Genomic DNA, 23,512 nt, shown 5'->3' on the forward strand with positions numbered 1-23,512 from the left:
TCAACACTCTGAAGGTCCACAGGTTACAGAATGCCTCCAGATGTGCTTCGGAAACTACCACTAGTCTTACAGTGAACGATCAAAGCGTAGACAGTTTAAGACATTACTCCCATGGAGAAAAGCCCGCATGGTCATTATTGTGTTCAATGCCGATGCAATTTTTGTGTTTCATCAACACTCTGAAGGTCCACAGATTACAGAATGCATCCAGATGTGCTTCGGTATCTACTACTAGTCATCCAGGGAACGTTTAAAGCGTAGACAGTTTAAGACATTACTCTCATGGAGAAAAGTCCGCATGGAGCTTATTGTGTTCGATGCCGATTCAATTTCTGTGTTTCATCAACACTCTGAAGTTCCGCAGATTACAGAATGGTTCCAGATGTGCTTCAGAAACTACTACTAAACTTTCAGTGTACGATCAAAGTGTAGACAGATTAAGACGTTACTCCCATAGAGAAAGTTCTGCATGGTGCTTATTGTGTTAAATGCCGATGCAATTTTTGTGTTCCATCTACACTCTGAAGGTCCACAGATTACAGAATGCATCCAGATGTGCTTCGGAAACTACCACTAGTCTTCCAGTGTACGATCAAAGCGTAGACAGTTTAAGACATTACTCCCATGGAGAAAAGTCCGCATGGTGATTATTGTGTTCAATCCCGATGCAATTTTTGTGTTTCATCAACACTCTGAAGGTCCACAGATTACAGAATGCATCCAGATGTGCTTCGGAAGCTACTACTAGTCTTCCAGGGAACGATCAAAGCGTAGACAGTTTAAGACATTACTCTCATGGGGTGAAGTCCGCATGGTGCATATTGTGTTCAATGCCGATTCAATTTCTGCGTTTCATCAACACTCTGAAGATCCACAGATTACAGAATGCATCCAGATGTGCTTCGGAAACTACTACTAGTCTTCCAGGGAACGTTTAAAGCGTAGACAGTTTAAGACATTACTCTCATGGATGAAAGTCCGCATGGTGCTTATTGTGGTCAATGCCGAATCTATTTCTGTGTTTCATCAACACTCTGAAGGTCCGCAGATTACAGAATGCCTCCAGATATGCTTCGGAAACTACTACTAGTCTTCCAGTGTACGATCAAAGCGTAGACAGTTTAAGACATTACTCCCATGGAGAAAAGTCCGCATGGTGTTTTTTGTGTTCTATGCCGATGCAATTTTTGTGTTTCATCAACACTCTGAAGGTCCACAGATTACAGAATGCCTCCAGATGTGCTTCGGAAACTACTACTAGTCTTCCAGGGAACGTTTAAAGCGTAGACAGTTTAAGACATTACTCTCATGGAGAAAAGTCCGCATGGTGCTTATTGTGGTCAATGCCGATTCAATTTCTGTGTTTCATGAACACTCTGAAGGCCCGCAGATTACAGAATGCCTCCAGATGTGCTTCGGAAACGACTACTAGTCTTCCAGGGAACGATCAAAGCGTAGACAGTTTAAGACATTACTCCCATGGAGAAAAGTCCGCATGGTGCTTATTGTGGTCAATGCAGATGCAATTTTCGTGTTTCATCAACACTCTGATGGTCCACAGATTACAGAATGCATCCAGATGTACTTCGGAAACTTCTACTAGTCTTCCAGGGAACGATCAAAACGTAGACAGTTTAAGTTATTACTCTCATGGAGAAAAGTCGGCATGCTGATTATTGTGTTCAATGCCGATTCAATTTCTGCGTTTCATCAACACTCTGAAGGTCCACAGGTTACAGAATGCCTCCAGATGTGCTTCGGAAACTACCACTAGTCTTACAGTGAACGATCAAAGCGTAGACAGTTTAAGACATTACTCCCATGGAGAAAAGTCCGCATGGTGCTTATTGTGTTCAATGCCGATGCAATTTTTGTGTTTCATCAACACTCTGGAGGTCCACAGATTACAGAATGCCTCCAGATGTGCTTCGGAAACTACTACTAGTCTTCCAGTGTTCGATCAAAGCGTAGACAGTTTAAGACATTACTCCCATGGAGAAAAGCCCGCATGGTCATTATTGTGTTCAATGCCGATGCAATTTTTGTGTTTCATCAACACTCTGAAGGTCCACAGATTACAGAATGCATCCAGATATGCTTCGGAAACTACTACTAGTCTTCCAGTGTACGATCAAAGCGTAGACAGTTTAAGACATAACTCACATGGAGAAAAGTCCGCATGGTGTTTTTTGTGTTCAATGCCGATGCAATTTTTGTGTTTCATCAACACTCTGAAGGTCCACAGATTTCAGAATGACTCCAGATGTGCTTCGGAAACTACAACTATTCTTCCAGGGAACGATCAAACCCTAGACAGTTTAAGACATTACTCCCATGGAGGAAAGTCCGCATGGTGCTTATTTTGTTCAATGCCGATGTAATTTTTGTGTTTCATCAACACTCTGAAGGTCCACAGATTTCAGAAAGCATCCAGATATGCTTCGGAAACTACCACTAGACTTCCAGGGAACGATCAAAGCGTAGACAGTTTAAGACATTACTCCCATGGAGAAAAGTCCGCATGGTGCTTATTGTGGTCAATGCAGATGCAATTTTCGTGTTTCATCAACACTCTGATGGTCCACAGATTACAGAATGCATCCAGATGTACTTCGGAAACTTCTACTAGTCTTCCAGGGAACGATCAAAACGTAGACAGTTTAAGTTATTACTCTCATGGAGAAAAGTCGGCATGCTGATTATTGTGTTCAATGCCGACTCAATTTCTGCGTTTCATCAACACTCTGAAGGTCCACAGGTTACAGAATGCCTCCAGATGTGCTTCGGAAACTACCACTAGTCTTACAGTGAACGATCAAAGCGTAGACAGTTTAAGACATTACTCCCATGGAGAAAAGCCCGCATGGTCATTATTGTGTTCAATGCCGATGCAATTTTTGTGTTTCATCAACACTCTGAAGGTCCACAGATTACAGAATGCATCCAGATGTGCTTCGGAATCTACTACTAGTCATCCAGGGAACGTTTAAAGCGTAGACAGTTTAAGACATTACTCTCATGGAGAAAAGTCCGCATGGAGCTTATTGTGTTCGATGCCGATTCAATTTCTGTGTTTCATCAACACTCTGAAGTTCCGCAGATTACAGAATGCTTCCAGATGTGCTTCAGAAACTACTACTAAACTTTCAGTGTACGATCAAAGTGTAGACAGTTTAAGACGTTACTCCCATAGAGAAAGTTCTGCATTGTGCTTATTGTGTTAAATGCCGATGCAATTTTTGTGTTCCATCTACACTCTGAAGGTCCACAGATTACAGAATGCATCCAGATGTGCTTCGGAAACTACCACTAGTCTTCCAGTGTACGATCAAAGCGTAGACAGTTTAAGACATTACTCCCATGGAGAAAAGTCCGCATGGTGATTATTGTGTTCAATGCCGATGCAATTTTTGTGTTTCATCAACACTCTGAAGGTCCACAGATTACAGAATGCATCCAGATGTGCTTCGGAAGCTACTACTAGTCTTCCAGGGAACGATCAAAGCGTAGACAGTTTAAGACATTACTCTCATGGGGAGAAGTCCGCATGGTGCATATTGTGTTCAATGCCGATGCAATTTCTGTGTTTCATCAACACTCTGAAGATCCACAGATTACAGAATGCATCCAGATGTGCTTCGGAAACTACTACTAGTCTTCCAGGGAACGTTTAAAGCGTAGACAGTTTAAGACATTACTCTCATGGATGAAAGTCCGCATGGTGCTTATTGTGGTCAATGCCGATTCTATTTCTGTGTTTCATCAACACTCTGAAGGTCCGCAGATTACAGAATGCCTCCAGATATGCTTCGGAAACTACTACTAGTCTTCCAGTGTACGATCAAAGCGTAGACAGTTTAAGACATTACTCCCATGGAGAAAAGTCCGCATGGTGTTTTTTGTGTTCAATGCCGATGCAATTTTTGTGTTTCATCAACACTCTGAAGGTCCACAGATTACAGAATGCCTCCAGATGTGCTTCGGAAACTACTACTAGTCTTCCAGGGAACGTTTAAAGCGTAGACAGTTTAAGACATTACTCCCATGGAGAAAAGTCCGCATGGTGCTTATTGTGGTCAATGCAGATGCAATTTTCGTGTTTCATCAACACTCTGATGGTCCACAGATTACAGAATGCATCCAGATGTACTTCGGAAACTTCTAGTAGTCTTCCAGGGAACGATCAAAACGTAGACAGTTTAAGTTATTACTCTCATGGAGAAAAGTCGGCATGCTGATTATTGTGTTCAATGCCGATTCAATTTCTGCGTTTCATCAACACTCTGAAGGTCCACAGGTTACAGAATGCCTCCAGATGTGCTTCGGAAACTACCACTAGTCTTACAGTGAACGATCAAAGCGTAGACAGTTTAAGACATTACTCCCATGGAGAAAAGACCGCATGGTGCTTATTGTGTTCAATGCCGATGCAATTTTTGTGTTTCATCAACACTCTGGAGGTCCACAGATTACAGAATGCCTCCAGATGTGCTTCGGAAACTACTACTAGTCTTCCAGTGTTCGATCAAAGCGTAGACAGTTTAAGACATTACTCCCATGGAGAAAAGCCCGCATGGTTATTATTGTGTTCAATGCCGATGCAATTTTTGTGTTTCATCAACACTCTGAAGGTCCACAGATTACAGAATGCATCCAGATGTGCTTCGGAAACTACTACTAGTCATCCAGGGAACGTTTAAAGCGTAGACAGTTTAAGATATTACTCTCATGGAGAAAAGTCCGCATGGAGCTTATTGTGTTCGACGCCGATTCAATTTCTGTGTTTCATCAACACTCTGAAGTTCCGCAGATTACAGAATGCTTCCAGATGTGCTTCGGAAACTACTACTAGTCTTCCAGTGTACGATCAAAGCGTAGACAGTTTAAGACATAACTCACATGGAGAAAAGTCCGCATGGTGTTTTTTGTGTTCAATGCCGATGCAATTTTTGTGTTTCATCAACACTCTGAAGGTCCACAGATTTCAGAATGACTCCAGATGTGCTTCGGAAACTACTACTATTCTTCCAGGGAACGATCAAACCCTAGACAGTTTAAGACATTACTCCCATGGAGGAAAGTCCGCATGGTGCTTATTTTGTTCAATGCCGATGTAATTTTTGTGTTTCATCAACACTCTGAAGGTCCACAGATTTCAGAAAGCATCCAGATATGCTTCGGAAACTACTACTAGACTTCCAGGGAACGATCAAAGCGTAGACAGTTTAAGACATTACTCTCATGGAGAAAAGTCCGCATGGTGATTATTGTGTTCAATTCCGATTCAATTTCTGCGTTTCATCAACACTCTGAAGGTCCACAGATTACAGAATGCCTCCAGATGTGCTTCGGAAACTACCACTAGTCTTCCAGTGTACGATCAAAGCGTAGACAGTTTAAGACATTACTCCCATGGAGAAAAGTCCGCATGGTGCTTATTGTGATCAATGACGATGCAATTTCTGTGTTTCATCAACACTCTGAAGGTCCGCAGATTACACAATGCATCCAGATGTGCTTCAGAAACTACTACTAGTCTTCCGGTGTACGATCAAAACGTAGACAGTTTAAGACATTACTCCCATGGAGAAAAGTTCGCATGGTGCTTATTGTGTTCAATGCCGATGCAATTTTTGTGTTTCATCAACACTCAGAAGGTCCACAGGTTACAGAATGCTTCCAGATGTGCTTCGGAAACTACTACTAATCTTTCAGTGTACGATCAAAGCGTAGACAGTTTAAGACATTACTCCCATGGAGAAAGTTTTGCATGGTGCTTATTGTGTTAAATGCCGATGCAATTTTTGTGTTTCATCTACACTCTGAAGGTCCACAGATTACAGAATGCATCCAGATGTGCTTCGGAAACTACTACTAGTCTTCCAGTGTACGATCAAAGAGTAGACAGTTTAAGACATTACTCCCATGGAGGAAAGTCCGCATGGTGCTCATTTTGTTCAATGCCGATGTAAGTTTTGTGTTTCATCAACACTCTGAAGGTCCACAGATTTCAGAAAGCATCCAGATATGCTTCGGAAACTACTACTAGACTTCCAGGGAACGATCAAAGCGTAGACAGTTTAAGACATTACTCCCATGGAGAAAAGTCCGCATGGTGCTTATTGTGGTCAATGAAGATGCAATTTTCGTGTTTCATCAACACTCTGATGGTTTACAGATTACAGAATGCATCCAGATGTACTTCGAAAACTTCTACTAGTCTTCCAGTGAACGATCAAAACGTAGACAGTTTAAGACATTACTCTCATGGAGAAAAGTCCGCATGGTGATTATTGTGTTCAATTCCGATTCAATTTCAGCGTTTCATCAACACTCTGAAGGTCCACAGATTACAGAATGCCTCCAGATGTGCTTCGGAAACTACCACTAGTCTTCCAGTGTACGATCAAAGCGTAGACAGTTTAAGACATTACTCCCATGGAGAAAAGTCCGCATGGTGATGATTGTGTTCAATGCCGATGCAATTTTTGTGTTTCATCAACACTCTGAAAGTCCACAGATTACAGAATGCATCCAGATGTGCTTCGGAAGCTACTACTAGTCTTCCAGGGAACGATCAAAGCGTAGACAGTTTAAGACATTACTCTCATGGAGAAAAGTCCGCATGGTGCTTATTGTGGTCAATACCGATTCAATTTCTGTGTTTCATGAACACTCTGAAGGTCCGCAGATTACAGAATGCCTCCAGATGTGTTTTTCGGAAACTACTACTAGTCTTCCAGGGAACGATCAAAGCGTAGACAGTTTAAGACATTACTCCCATGGAGAAAAGTCCGCATGGTGCTTATTGTGGTCAATGAAGATGCAATTTTCGTGTTTCATCAACACTCTGATGGTCCACAGATTACAGAATGCATCCAGATGTACTTCGGAAACTTCTACTAGTCTTCCAGGGAACGATCAAAACGTAGACAGTTTAAGTTATTACTCTCATGGAGAAAAGCCCGCATGCTGATTATTGTGTTCAATGCCGATTCAATTTCTGCGTTTCATCAACACTCTGAAGGTCCACAGGTTACAGAATGCCTCCAGATGTGCTTCGGAAACTACCACTAGTCTTACAGTGAACGATCAAAGCGTAGACAGTTTAAGACATTACTCCCATGGAAAAAAGTCCGCATGGTGCTTATTGTGTTTAATGCCGATGCAATTTTTGTGTTTCATCAACACTCTGGAGGTCCACAGATTACAGAATGCCTCCAGATGTGCATCGGAAACTACTACTAGTCTTCCAGTGAACGATCAAAGCGTAGACAGTTTAAGACAGTACTCCCATGGAGAAAAGCCCGCATGGTGATTATTGTGTTCAATTCCGATGCAATATTTGTGTTTCATCAACACTCTAAAGTTCCACTGATTACAGAATGCATCCAGATGTGCTTCGGAAACTACTACTAGTCATCCAGGGAACGTTTAAAGCGTAAACAGTTTAAGACATTACTCTCATGGAGAAAAGTCCGCATGGAGCTTATTGTGTTCGATGCCGATTCAATTTCTGTGTTTCATCAACACTCTGAAGTTCCGCAGATTACAGAATGCTTCCAGATGTGCTTCGGAAACTACTACTAGTCTTCCAGTGTACGATCAAAGCGTAGACAGTTTAAGACATTACACTCATGGAGAAAAGTCCGGATGGTGATTATTGTGTTCAATGCCGATGCAATTTTTGTGTTTCATCAACACTCTGAAGGTCCACAGATTACAGAATGCATCCAGATGTGCCTCGGAAACTACTACTAGTCTTCCAGGAAACTATCAAATCGTAGACAGTTTAAGACGTTACTCTCATGGAGAAAAGTCCGCATGGTGCTTATTGTGTTCTATTCCGATGCTATTTCTGTGTTTCATCAACACTCTGAAGATCCACAGATTACAGAATGCATCCAGATGTGCTTCGGAAAATACTACTAATCTTCCAGGGAACGATCAAAGCGTAGACAGTTTAAGACATTACTCCCATGGAGAAAAGTCCGCATGGGGCTTATTGTGGTCAATGGAGATGCAATTTTCGTGTTTCATCAACACTCTGATAGTTTACAGATTACAGAATGCATCCAGATGTACTTCGAAAACTTCTACTAGTCTTCCAGTGAACGATCAAATCGTAGACAGTTTAAGACATTACTCTCATGGAGAAAAGTCCGCATGGTGATTATTGTGTTCAATGCCGATTCAATATCTGCGTTTCATCAACACTCTGAAGGCCCACAGATTACAGAATGCCTCCAGATGTGCTTCGGAAACTACCACTAGTCTTCCAGTGTACGATCAAAGCGTAGACAGTTTAAGACATTACTCCCATGGAGAAAAGTCCGCATGGTGATGATTGTGTTCAATGCCGATGCAATTTTTGTGTTTCATCAACACTCTGAAAGTCCACAGATTACAGAATGCATCCAGATGTGCTTCGGAAGCTACTACTAGTCTTCCAGGGAACGATCAAAGCGTAGACAGTTTAAGACATTACTCTCATGGAGAAAAGTCCGCATGGTGCTTATTGTGGTCAATGCCGATTCAATTTCTGTGTTTCATGAACACTCTGAAGGTCCGCAGATTACAGAATGCCTCCAGATGTGCTTCGGAAACTACTACTAGTCTTCCAGGGAACGATCAAAGCGTAGACAGTTTAAGACATTACTCCCATGGAGAAAAGTCCGCATGGTGCTTATTGTGGTCAATGCAGAAGCAATTTTCGTGTTTCATCAACACTCTGATGGTCCACAGATTACAGAATGCATCCAGATGTACTTCGGAAACTTCTACTAGTCTTCCAGGGAACGATCAAAGCGTAGACAGTTTAAGACATTACTCCCATGGAGAAAAGTCCGCATGGTGCTTATTGTGGTCAATGCAGAAGCAATTTTCGTGTTTCATCAACACTCTGATGGTCCACAGATTACAGAATGCATCCAGATGTGCTTCGGAAAATACTACTAATCTTCCAGGGAACGATCAAAGCGTAGACAGTTTAAGACATTACTCCCATGGAGAAAAGTCCGCATGGGGCTTATTGTGGTCAATGGAGATGCAATTTTCGTGTTTCATCAACACTCTGATAGTTTACAGATTACAGAATGCATCCAGATGTACTTCGAAAACTTCTACTAGTCTTCCAGTGAACGATCAAATCGTAGACAGTTTAAGACATTACTCTCATGGAGAAAAGTCCGCATGGTGATTATTGTGTTCAATGCCGATTCAATATCTGCGTTTCATCAACACTCTGAAGGCCCACAGATTACAGAATGCCTCCAGATGTGCTTCGGAAACTACCACTAGTCTTCCAGTGTACGATCAAAGCGTAGACAGTTTAAGACATTACTCCCATGGAGAAAAGTCCGCATGGTGATGATTGTGTTCAATGCCGATGCAATTTTTGTGTTTCATCAACACTCTGAAAGTCCACAGATTACAGAATGCATCCAGATGTGCTTCGGAAGCTACTACTAGTCTTCCAGGGAACGATCAAAGCGTAGACAGTTTAAGACATTACTCTCATGGAGAAAAGTCCGCATGGTGCTTATTGTGGTCAATGCCGATTCAATTTCTGTGTTTCATGAACACTCTGAAGGTCCGCAGATTACAGAATGCCTCCAGATGTGCTTCGGAAACTACTACTAGTCTTCCAGGGAACGATCAAAGCGTAGACAGTTTAAGACATAACTCCCATGGAGAAAAGTCCGCATGCTGATTATTGTGTTCAATGCCGATTCAATTTCTGCGTTTCATCAACACTCTGAAGGTCCACAGGTTACAGAATGCCTCCAGATGTGCTTCGGAAACTACCACTAGTCTTACAGTGAACGATCAAAGCGTAGACAGTTTAAGACATTACTCCCATGGAAAAAAGTCCGCATGGTGCTTATTGTGTTCGATGCCGATTCAATTTCTGTGTTTCATCAACACTCTGAAGTTCCACAGATTACAGAATGCTTCCAGATGTGCTTCGGAAACTACTACTAGTCTTCCAGTGAACGATCAAAGCGTAGACAGTTTAAGACATTACACTCATGGAGAAAAGTCCGGATGGTGATTATTGTGTTCAATGCCGATGCAATTTTTGTGTTTCATCAACACTCTGAAGGTCCACCGATTACAGAATGCATCCAGATGTGCCTCGGAAACTACTACTAGTCTTCCAGGAAACGATCAAATCGTAGACAGTTTAAGTCATTACTCTCATGGAGGAAAGTCCGCATGGTGCTTATTGTGTTCTATTCCGATGCTATTTCTGTGTTTCATCAACACTCTGAAGATCCACAGATTACAGAATGCATCCAGATGTGCTTCGGAAAATACTACTAATCTTCCAGGGAACGATCAAAGCGTAGACAGTTTAAGACATTACTCTCAGGGAGAAAAGTCCGCATGGTTATTATTGTGTTCAATGCCGATTGAATTTCTGTGTTTCATCAACACTCTGAAGGTACGCTGATTACAGAATGCCTCCAGATGTGCTTCGGAAATTACTACTAGTCTTCCAGTGAACGATCAAAGCGTAGACAGTTTAGGACATTACTCCCATAGAGAAAAGTCCGCATGGTGCTTTTTGTGTTCAATGCCGATGCAATTTTTGTGTTTCATCAACACTCTGAAGGTCCACAGATTACAGAATGCCACCAGATGTGCATCGGAAACTACTACTAGTCTTCCAGTGAACGATCAAAGCGTAGACAGTTTAAGACATTACTCTAATGGAGAAAAGTCCGCATGGTGCTTATAGTGTTCAATGCCGATGCAATTTCTGTGTTTCATCAACACTCTGAGGATCTACAGATTATAGAATGCATCCAGATGTGCTTCTGAAACTACTACTAGTCTTCCAGTGTACGATCAAAGCGTAGACAGTTTAAGACATTACTTCCATGGAGAAAAGCCCGCATGGTGATTATTGTGTTCAATGCCGATGCAATTTTTGCGTTTCATCAACACTCTGAAAGTCCACAGATTACAGAATGCATCCAGATGTGCTTCGGAAACTACTACTAGTCATCCAGATAACGTTTAAAGCGTAGACAGTATAAGATATTACTCTCATGGAGAAAAGTCCGCATGGTGCTTATTGTGTTCGATGCCGATTCAATTTCTGTGTTTCATCAACACTCTGAAGGACCGCAGATTACAGAATGCCTCCAGATGTGCTTCGGAAACTACTAGTAGTCTTCCAGTGTACGATCAAAGCGTAGACAGTTTAAGTCATAACTCCCATGGAGAAAAGTCCGCATGGTGTTTTTTGTGTTCAATGCCGATGCAATTTTTGTGTATCATCAACACTCTGAAGGTCCACAGACTACAGAATGCATCCATATGTGCTTCGGAAACTACTACTAGTCTTCCAGGAAACGATCAAAGCGTAGACAGTTTAAGACATTACTCTCATGGAGAAAAGTCCGCATGGTGCTTATTGTGTTCAATTCCGATGCTATTTCTGTGTTTCATCAACACTCTGAAGATCCATAGATTACAGAATGCATCCAGATGTGCTTCGGAAACTACTATTAGTCTTCCAGGGAACGATCAAAGCGTAGACAGTTTAAGACATTACTCTCAGGGAGAAAAGTCCGCATGGTGCTTATTGTGTTCAATGCCGATTCAATTTCTGTGCTTCATCAACACTCTGAAGGTATACAGATTACAGAATGCGTATAGATGTGCTTCGAAAACTACTGCTAGTCTTCCAGTGAACGTCAAAGCGTAGACAGTTTAAGACATTACTCCCATGGAGAAAAGTCCGCATGGTGCTTATTGTGTTCAATGACGATTCAATTTCTGTTTTTCATCAACACTCTCAAGTTCCACAGATTACAGAATGCATCCAGACGTTCTTCGGAAACTACTACTAGTCTTCCAGTGTACAATCAAAGCGCAGACAGTTTAAGACATTACTCCCATGGAGAAAAGTCCGCATGGTGTTTATTGTGTTCAATGCCGATGATATTTTTGTGTTTCATCAACACTCTGAAGGTTCACAGATTACAGAATGCCTCCAGATGTGCTCCGGAAACTACTACTAGTCTTCCAGGGAGCGATCAAAGCGTAGACAGTTTGAGACATTACTCCCATGGAGAAAATTCGGCATGGTGCTTATTGTGTTCAATGCCGACGCAATTTTTGTGTTTCATCAACACTCTGAATGTCCACAGATTTCAGAATGACTCCAGATGTGCTTCGGAAACTACTACTATTCTACCAGGGAACGATCAAAGCGTAGACAGTTTAAGACATTACTCCCATGGAGAAAAGGCCACATGGTGCTTATTGTGATTGATGACGATGCAATTTCTGTGTTTCATCAACACTCTGAAGGTCCACAGATTACACAATGCATCCAGATGTGCTTCAGAAACTACTACTAGTCTTCCGGTGTACAGTCAAAACGTAGACAGTTTAAGACATTACTCCCATGGAGAAAAGTTCGCATGGTGCTTATTGTGTTCAATGCCGATGCAATTTTTGTGTTTCATCAACACTCAGAAGGTCCACAGGTTACAGAATGCCTCCAGATGTGCTTCGGAAACTACTACTAATCTTTCAGTGTACGATCAAAGCGTAGACAGTTTGAGACATTACTCCCATAGAGAAAGTTCTGCATGCTGCTTATTTTGTTAAATGCCGATGCAATTTTTGTGTTTCATCTACACTCTGAAGGTCCACAGATTACAGAATGCATCCAGATATGCTTCGGAAACTACTACTAGACTTCCAGGGAACGATCAAAGAGTAGACAGTTTAAGACATTACTCCCATGGAGAAAAGTCCGCATGGTGCTTATTGTGGTCAATGGAGATGCAATTTTCGTGTTTCATCAACACTCTGATACTTTACAGATTACAGAATGCATCCAGATGTACTTCGAAAACTTCTACTAGTCTTTCAGGGAACGATCAAATCGTAGACAGTTTAAGACATTACTCTCATGGAGAAAAGTCCGCATTGTGATTATTGTGTCCAATGCCGATTCAATTTCTGCGTTTCGTCAACACTCTGAAGGTCCACAGATTACAGAATGCCTCCAGATGTGCTTCGGAAACTACCACTAGTCTTCCAGTGTACGATCAAAGCGTAGACAGTTTAAGACATTACTCCCATGGAGAAAAGTCCGCATGGTGATTATTGTGTTCAATGCCGATGCAATTTTTGTGTTTCATCAACACTCTGAAGGTCCACAGATTACAGAATGCATCCAGATGTGCTTCGGAAGCTACTACTAGTCTTCCAGGGAACGATCAAAGCGTAGACAGTTTAAGACATTACTCTAATGGGGAAAAGTCCGCATGGTGCATATTGTGTTCAATGCCGATGCAATTTCTGTGGTTCATCAACACTCTGAAGATCCACAGATTACAGAATGCATCCAGATGTGCTTCAGAAACTTCTACTAGTCTTCCAGGGAACGTTTAAAGCGTAGACAGTTTAAGACATTACTCTCATGGAGGAAAGTCCGCATGGTGCTTATTGTGGTCGATGCCGATTCTATTTCTGTGTTTCATCAACACTCTGAAGGTCCGCAGATTACAGAATGCATCCAGATGTACTTCGGAAACTTCTACTAGTCTTCCAGGGAACGATCAAAGCGTAGACAGTTTAAGACATTACTCCCATGGAGAAAAGTCCACATGGTGCTTATTGTGATCAATGACGATGCAATTTCTGTGTTTCATCAACACTCTGAAGGTCCACAGATTACACAATGCATCCAGATGTGCTTCAGAAACTACTACTAGTCTTCCGGTGTACGATCAAAGCGTAGACAGTTTAAGACATTACTCCCATGGAGAAAAGTTCGCATGGTGATTATTGTGTTCAATGCCGATGCAATTTTTGTGTTTCATCAACACTCAGAAGGTCCACAGGTTACAGAATGCTTCCAGATGTGCTTCGGAAACTACTACTAATCTTTCAGTGTACGATCAAAGCGTAGACAGTTTAAGACATTACTCCCATAGAGAAAGTTCTGCATGGTGCTTATTGTGTTAAATGCCGATGCAATTTTTGTGTTTCATCTACACTCTGAAGGTCCACAGATTACAGAATGCATCCTGATGTGCTTCGGAAGCTACCACTAGTCTTCAAGGGAACGATCAAAGCGTAGACAGTTTAAGACATTACTCTCATGGGGAAAAGTCCGCATGGTGCATATTGTGTTCAATGCCGATGCAATTTCTGTGTTTCATCAACACCCTGAAGATCCACAGATTACAGAATGCATCCAGATGTGCTTCAGAAACTACTACTAGTCTTCCAGGGAACGTTTAAAGCGTAGACAGTTTAAGACATTACCCTCATGGAGGAAAGTCCGCATGGTGCTTATTGTGGTCGATGCCGATTCTACTTCTGTGTTTCATCAACACTCTGAAGGTCCGCATATTACAGAATGCCTCCAGATATGCTTCAGAAACTACTACTAGTCTTCCAGTGTACGATCAAAGCGTAGACAGTTTAAGACATTACTCTCATGGAGAAAAGTCCGCATGGTGCTTATTGTGGTCAATGCCGATTCAATTTCTGTGTTTCATGAAGACTGAAGGTCCGCAGATTACAGAATGCCTCCAGATGTGCTTCGGAAACTACTACTAGTCTTCCAGGGAACGATCAAAGCGTAGACAGTTTAAGACATTACTCCCATGGAGAAAAGTCCGCATGGTGCTTATTGTGGTCAATGCAGATGCAATTTTCGTGTTTCATCAACACTCTGATGGTCCACAGATTACAGAATGCATCCAGATGTACTTCGGAAACTTCTACTAGTCTTCCAGAGAACGATCAAAACGTAGACAGTTTAAGTTATTACTCTCATGGAGAAAAGTCCGCATGCTGATTATTGTGTTCAATGCCGATTCAATTTCTGCGTTTCATCAACACTCTGAAGGTCCACAGGTTACAGAATGCCTCCAGATGTGCTTCGGAAACTACCACTAGTCTTACAGTGAACGATCAAAGCGTAGACAGTTTAAGACATTACTCACATGGAGAAAAGTCCGCATGGTGCTTATTGTGTTCAATGACGATGCAATTTCTGTGTTTCATCAACACTCTGGAGGTCCACAGATTACAGAATGCCTCCAGATGTACTTCGGAATCTAATACTAGTCTTCCTGTGTACGATCAAAGCGTAGACAGTTTAAGACATTACTCCCATGGAGAAAAGCCCGCAAGGTGATTATTGTGTTCAATGCCGATGCAATTTTTGTGTTTCATCAACACTCTGAAGGTCCACAGATTACAGAATGCATCCAGATGTGCTTCGGAAACTACTACTAGTCATCCAGGGAACGTTTAAAGCGTAGACAGTTTAAGACATTACTCTCATGGAGAAAAGTCCTCATGGAGCTTATTGTGTTCGATGCCGATTCAATTTCTGTGTTTGATCAAGACTCTGAAGTTCCACATATTACAGAATGCTTCCAGATGTGCTTCGGAAACTACTACTGGTCTTCCAGTGTACGATCAAAGCGTAGACAGTTTAAGACATAACTCCCATGGAGAAAAGTCCGCATGGTGTTTTTTGTGTTCAATGCCGATGCAATTTTTGTGTTTCATCAACACTCTGAAGGTCCACCGATTACAGAATGCATCCAGATGTGCCTCGGAAACTACTACTAGTCTTCCAGGAAACGATCAAATCGTAGACAGTTTAAGACATTACTCTCATGGAGAAATGTCCGCATGGTGCTTATTGTGTTCTATTCCGATGCTATTTCTGTGTTTCATCAACACTCTGAAGATCCGCAGATTACAGAATGCATCCAGATGTGCTTCGGAAACTACTACTAATCTTCCAGGGAACGATCAAAGCGTAGACAGTTTAAGACATTACTCTCAGGGAGAAAAGTCCGCATGGTTCTTATTGTGTTCAATGCCGATTCAATTTCTGTGTTTCATCAACACTCTGAAGGTCCGCTGATTACAGAATGCCTCCAGATGTGCATCGGAAACTACTACTAATCTTCCAGTGTACGATCAAAGCGTAGACAGTTTTGGACATTACTCCCATGGAGAAAAGTCCACATGGTGCTTTTTGTGGTCAATGCCGATGCAATTTTTGTGATTCATCAACACTCTGAAGGTCCACAGATTACAGAATGCCACCAGATGTGCATCGGAAACTACTACTAGTCTTCCAGTGCACGATCAAAGCGTAGACAGTTTAAGACATTACTCTAATGGAGAAAAGTTCGCATGGTGTTTATTGTGTTTAATGCCGATGATATTTTTGTGTTTCATCAACACTCTGAAGGTTCACAGATTACAGATTGCATCCAGATATGCTTCGGAAACTACTACTAGTCTTCCAGGGAGAGATCAAAGCGTAGACAGTTTGAGACATTACTCCCATTGAGAAAATTCGGCATGGTGCTTATTTTGTTCAATGCAGACGCAATTTTGGTGTTTCATCAACACTCTGAAGGTCCACAGATTTCAGAATGACTCCAGCTGTGCTTCGGAAACTATTACTATTCATCCAGGGAACGATCAAAGCGTAGACAGTTTAAGACATTACTCCCATGGAGAAAAGTCCGCATGGTGCTTATTGTGATCAATGACGATGCAATTTCTGTGTTTCATCAACACTCTGAAGGTCCACAGATTACACAATGCATCCAGATGTTCTTCAGAAACTACTACTAGTCTTCCAGTGTACCGACAAAGCGTAGACAGTTTAAGACATTACTCCCATGGAGAAAAGTTCGCATGGTGCTTATTGTGTTAAATGCCGATGAAATTTTTGTGTTTCATCTATACTCTGAAGGTCCACAGGTTACAGATTGCATCCAGATGTACTTCGGAAACTACTACTAGTCTTTCAGTGTACGATCAAAGAGTAGACAGTTTAAGACATTACTCCCATGGAGAAAAGTCCGCATGGTGCTTATTTTGTTCAATGCCGATGTAATTTTTGTGTTTCATCAACACTCTGAAGGTCCACAGATTTCAGAAAGCATCCAGATATGCTTCGGAAACTACTACTAGTCTTCCAGGGAACGATCAAAGCGTAGACAGTTTAAGACATTACTCCCATGGAGAAAAGTCCGCATGGTGCTTATTGTGGTCAATGCAGATGCAATTTTCGTGTTTCATCAACACTCTGATGGACCACAGATTACAGAATGCATCCAGATGTATTTCGGAAACTTCTACTAGTCTTCCAGGGAACGATCAAAACGTAGACAGTTTAAGACATTACTCTCATGGAGAAATGTCCGCATGGTGATTATTGTGTTCAATGCCGATGCAATTTCTGGGTTTCATCAACACTCTGAAGATCCACAGATTACAGAATGCATCCAGATGTGCTTCGGAAACTACTACTAGTCTTCCAGGGAACGTTTAAAGCGTAGACAGTTTAATACATTACTCTCATGGAGAAAAGTCCGCATGGTGTTTATTGTGTTCGATGCCGATTCAATTTCTGTGTTTCATCAACACTCTGGAGTTCCACAGATTACAGAATGCCACCAGATGTGCATCGGAAACTACTACTAGTCTTCCAGTGAACGATCAAAGCGTAGACAGTTTAAGACATTACTGTAATGGAGAAAAGTCCATATGGTGCTTATTGTGTTCAATGCCGATGCAATTTCTGTGTTTCATCAACACTCTGAAGATCCACAGATTACAGAATGCATCCAGATGTGCTTCGGCAACTACTACTAGTCTTCCAGTGAACGATCAAAGCGTAGACAGTTTAAGACATTACTCCCATGGAGAAAAGTCCGCTAGGTGTTTATTGTGTTCAATGCCGATGATATTTTTGTGTTTCATCAACACTCTGAAGGTTCACAGATTACAGAATGTATCCAGATGTGCTTCGGATACTACTACTAGCCTTCCAGGGAGCGATCAATGCGTAGACAGTTTGAGACATTACTCCCATGGAGAAAATTCGGCATGGTGCTTATTGTGTTAATGCCGACGCATTTTTTGTGTTTCATCAACACTCTGAAGGTCCACAGATTTCAGAATGCCTCCAGATGTGCTTCGGAAACTACTACTAGTCTTCCAGGGAACGATCAAAGCGTAGACAGTATAAGACATTACTCCCATGGAGAAAAGTCCGAATGGGGCTTATTGTGATCAATGACGATGCAATTTTTGTGTTTCATCAACACTCAGAAGGTCCACATTTTACAGAATGCTTCCAGATGTGCTTCGGACACTACTACTAATCTTCCAGTGTACGATGAAAGCGTAGACAGTTTAAGACATTACTACCATAGAGAAAGTTGCGCATGGTGCTTATTGTGTTAAATGCCGATGCAATTTTTGTGTTTCATCAACACTCTGAAGGTCCACAGACTACAGAATGCATCCAGATGTGCTTCGGAAACTACTACTAGTCTTCCAGTGTACGATCAAAGAGTAGACAGTTTAAGACATTACTCCCATGGAGAAAAGTCCGCATGGAGCTTATTTTGTTCAATGCCGATGCAATTTTTGTGTTTTATCAACACTCTGAAGGTCCCCAGATTTCATTAAGCATCCAGATATGCCTCGGAAACTACTACTAGTCTTACAGGGTACGATCAAAGCGTAGACAGTTTAAGACATTATTCCCATGGAGAAAAGTCCGCATGGTGCATATTGTGTTCAATGCCGATGCAATTTCTGTGTTTCATCAACACTCTGATGGTCCACAGATTACAGAATGCATCCAGATGTGCTTCGGAAACTACTACTAGTCATCCAGGGAACGTTTAAAGCGTAGACAGTTAAAACATTACTTTCATGGAGAAAAGTCCACATGGTGCATATTGTGTTCAATGCCGATGCAATTTCTGTGTTTCATCAACACTCTGAAGATCCACAGATTACAGAATGCAACCAGATGTGCTTCGGAAACTACTACTAGTCTACCAGTGAACGATCAAAACGTAGACAGTTTAAGACATTACTCCCATGGAGAAAAGTCCGCATGGTGTTTATTGTGTTCAATGCCGATTATATTTTGTGTTTCATCAACACTCTGAAGGTTCACAGATTACAGAATGTATCCAGATGTGCTTCGGAAACTACTACTAGCCTTCCAGGGAGCGATCAATGCGTAGACAGTATGAGACATTACTCCCATGGAGAAAATTCGGCATGGTGCTTATTGTGTTCAATGCCGACGCAATTTTTGTGTTTCATCAACACTCTGAAGGTCCACAGATTTCAGAATTCCTCCAGATGTGCTTCGGAAACTACTACTAGTCTTCCAGGGAACGATCAAACGTAGTCAGTATAAGAAATTACTCCCATGGAGAAAAGTCCGAATGGCCCTTATTGTGATCAATGACGATGCAATTTTTGTGTTTCATCAACACTCAGAAGGACCACATTTTAGAGAATGCTTCCAGATGTGCTTCGGACACTACTACTAATCTTCCAGTGTACGATGAAAGCGTAGACAGTTTAAGACATTACTACCATAGAGAAAGTTGCGCATGGTGCTTATTTTGTTCAATGCCGATGTAATTTTTGTGTTTCATCAACACTCTGAATGTCCACAGATTTCAGAAAGCATCCAGATATGCTTCGTAAACTACTACTAGTCTTCCAGGGAACGATCAAAGCGTAGACAGTTTAAGACATTACTCCCATGGAGAAAAGTCCGCATGGTGTTTTTTGTGTTCAATGCCGATGCAATTTTTGTGTTTCATCAACACTCTGAAGGTCCACAGATTACGGAATGCCTCCAGATGTGCATCGGAAACTACTACTAGTCTTCCAGTGAACGATCAAAGCGTAGACAGTTTAAGACATTACACTCATGGAGAAAAGTCCGCATGGTGCTTATTGTGTTAAATGCCAATGCAATTTTTGTGTTTCATCTACACTCTGAAGGTCCACATATTACAGAATGCATCCAGATGTGCTTCGGAAACTACTACTAGTCTTCCAGGGAACGATCAAAGCGTAGACAGTTTGAGACACTACTCCCATGGAGAAAAGTTCGCATGGTGCTTATAGTGTTCAATGCCGATGCAATTTCTGTGTTTCATCAACACTCTGAAGGTATACAGATTACAGAATGCCTATAGATGTGTTTCAGAAACTACTACTAGTCTTCCAGTGAACGATAAAAACGTAGACAGTTTAAGACATTACTCCCATGGAGGAAAGTCCGCATGGTGCTTATTGTGTTCAATGCCGATGGAATTTCTATGTTTCATCAACACTCAGAAGGTCCACAGATTAGAGAATGCCTCCAGATGTTCTTCGGAAACTACTACTAGTCTTCCAGTGAACGGTCTAAGCGTAGACAGTTTAAGACATTACTCTCATGGAGAAAAGTCCGCACCGTGGTTATTGTGTTCAATGCCGATTCAATTTCTGTTTTTCATCAACACTCTGAAGGTCCACAGATTACAGAATGCATCCAGATGTTCTTCGGAAACTACTACTAGTCTTCCAGTGTACAATCAAAGCGTAGACAGTGTAAGACATTACTCCCATGGAGAAAAGTTCGCATGGTGTTTATTGTGTTCAATGCCGATGATATTTTTGTGTTTCATCAACACTCTGAAGGTTCACGGATTACAGATTGCATCCAGATGTGCTCCGGAAACTACTACAAGTCTTCCAGGGAGAGATCAAAAACGTAGACAGTTTGAGACTTTACTCCCATTGAGAAAATTCGGCATGGTGCTTATTGTGATCAATGACGATGCAATTTCTGTGTTTCATCAACACTCTGAAGGTCCACAGATTACACAATGCATCCAGATGTGCTTCAGAAACTACTACTAGTCTTCCAGTGTACCGACAAAGCGTAGACAGTTTAAGACATTACTCCCAAGGAGAAAAGTTCGAATGGTGCTTATTGTGTTAAATGCCGATGAAATTTTTATGTTTCATCTACACTCTGAAGGTCCACAGGTTACAGAATGCATCCAGATGTGCTTCGGAAACTACTATTAGTCTTTCAGTGTACGATCAAAGAGTAGACAGTTTAAGACATTACTCCCATGGAGAAAAGTCCGCATGGTGCTTATTGTGGTCAATGCCGATGCAATTTTCGTGTTTCATCAACACTCTGATGGTCCACAGATTACAGAATGCATCCAGATGTACTTCGGAAACCTCTACTAGTCTTCCAGGGAACAATCAAAACGTAGACAGTTTAAGACATTACTCTCATGGAGAAATGTCCGCATGGTGATTATTGTGTTCAATGCCGATTCAATTTCTGCGTTTCATCAACACTCTGACGGTCCACAGATTACAGAAAGCCTCCAGATGTGCTTCGGAAACTACCACTAATCTTACAGTGAACGATCAAAGCGTAGACAGTTTAAGACATTACTCCCATGGAGAAAAGTCCGCATGGTGCTTATTGTGTTCAATGCCGATGCAATTTTTGTGTTTCATCAACACTGTGGAGGTCCACAGATTACAGAATGCCTCAAGATGTGCTTCGGAAACTACTACTAGTCTTCCAGTGTACGATCAAAGCGTAGACAGTTTAAGACATTACTCCCATGGAGAAAAGTCCGCATGGTGACTATTGTGTTCAATGCCGATGCAATTTTTGTGTTTCATCAACACTCTGAAGGTCCACAGATTACAGAAAGCATCCAGATGTGTTTCGGACACTACTACTAGTTTTCCAGGGAACGATCAAAGCGTAGACAGTTTAAGACGTTACTCTCATGAAGAAAAGTCCGCATTGTGCATATTGTGTTCAATGGCGATGCAATTTCTGTGTTTCATCAACACTCTGAAGATCCACAGATTATAGAATGCATCCAGATGTGCTTTGGAAACTACTACTAGTCCTCCTGGGAACGTTTAAAGCGTAGACAGTTTAATACATTACTCTCATGGAGAAAAGTCCGCATGGTGTGTATTGTGTTCGATGCCGATTCATTTTCTGTGTTTCATCAACACTCTGGACGTCCACAGATTACAGAATGCCACCAGATGTGCATCGGAAACTACTACTAGTCTTCCAGTGAACGATCAAAGCGTAGACAGTTTAAGACATTACTGTAATGGAGAAAAGTCCGCATGGTGCTTATTGTGTTCAATGCCGATGCAATTTCTGTGTTTCATCAACACTCTGAAGATCCACAGATTACAGAATGCATCCAGATGTGCTTCGGAAACTACTACTAGTCTTCCAGTGAACGATCAAAGCGTAGACAGTTTATGACATTACTCCCATGGAGAAAAGTCCGCATGGTGTTTATTGTGTTCAATGCCGATGATATTTTTGTGTTTCATCAACACTCTGAAGGTTCACATATTACAGAATGTATCCAGATGTGCTTCGGAAACTACTACTAGCCTTCCAGGGAGCGATCAATGCGTAGACAGTTTGAGACATTACTCCCATGGAGAAAATTCGGCATGGTGCTTATTGTGTTCAATGCCGACGCAATTTTTGTGTTTCATCAACACTCTGAAGGTCCACAGATTTCAGAATGCCTCCAGATGTGCTTCGGAAACTACTACTAGTCGTCCAGGGAACGATCAAAGCGTAGACAGTATAAGACATTACTCCCATGGAGAAAAGTCCGAATGGGGCTTATTGTGATCAATGACGATGCAATTTTTAGGTTTCATCAACACTCTGAAGGTCCAAATTTTACAGAATGCTTCCAGATGTGCTTCGGACATTACTACTAAATTCCAGTGTACGATGAAAGCGTAGACAGTTTAAGACATTACTGCCATAGAGAAAGTTGCGCATGGTGCTTATTGTGTTAAATGCCGATGCAATTTTTGTGTTTCATCAACACTCTGAAGGTCCACAGATTACAGAATGCATCCAGATGTGCTTCGGAAACTACTACTAGTCCTCCAGTGTACGATCAAAGAGTAGACAGTTTAAGACATTACTCGTATGGAGAAAAGTCCGCATGGTGCTTATTTTGTTCAATGGCGATGCATTTTTTGTGTTTTATCAACACTCTGAAGGTCCCCAGATTTCAGAAAGCATCCAGATATGCTTCGGAAACTACTACTAGTCTTACAGGGAACGATCAAAGCGTAGACAGTTTAAGACATTACTCTCATGGGGAAAAGTCCGCATGGTGATTATTGTGTTCAATGCCGATTCAATTTCTGCGTTTCATCAACACTCTGAAGGTCCACAGATTACAGAATGCCTCCAGATGTGCTTCGGAAACTACCACTAGTCTTACAGTGAAAGATCAAAGCGTAGACAGTTTAAGACATTACTCCCATGGAGAAAAGTCCGCATGGTGCTTATTGTGTTCAATGCCGATGCAATTTTTGTGTTTCATCAAAACTCTGGAGGTCCACAGATTACAGAATGCCTCCAGATGTGCTTCGGAAACTACTACTAGTCTTCCAGTGTACGATCAAAGCGTAGACAGTTTAAGACATTACTCCCATGGAGAAAAGCCCGCATGGTGATTATTGTGTTCAATGCCGATGCAATTTTTGTGTTTCATCAACACTCTGAAGGTCCACAGATTACAGAATGCACACAGATGTGCTTCGGAAACTACTACTACTCATCCAGGGAACGTTTAAAGCGTAG

The sequence above is a fragment of the Schistocerca gregaria genome, chromosome 9, assembly GCF_023897955.1.
Source record: "Schistocerca gregaria isolate iqSchGreg1 chromosome 9, iqSchGreg1.2, whole genome shotgun sequence".
Taxonomy (NCBI): Eukaryota; Metazoa; Arthropoda; class Insecta; order Orthoptera; family Acrididae; genus Schistocerca; species Schistocerca gregaria.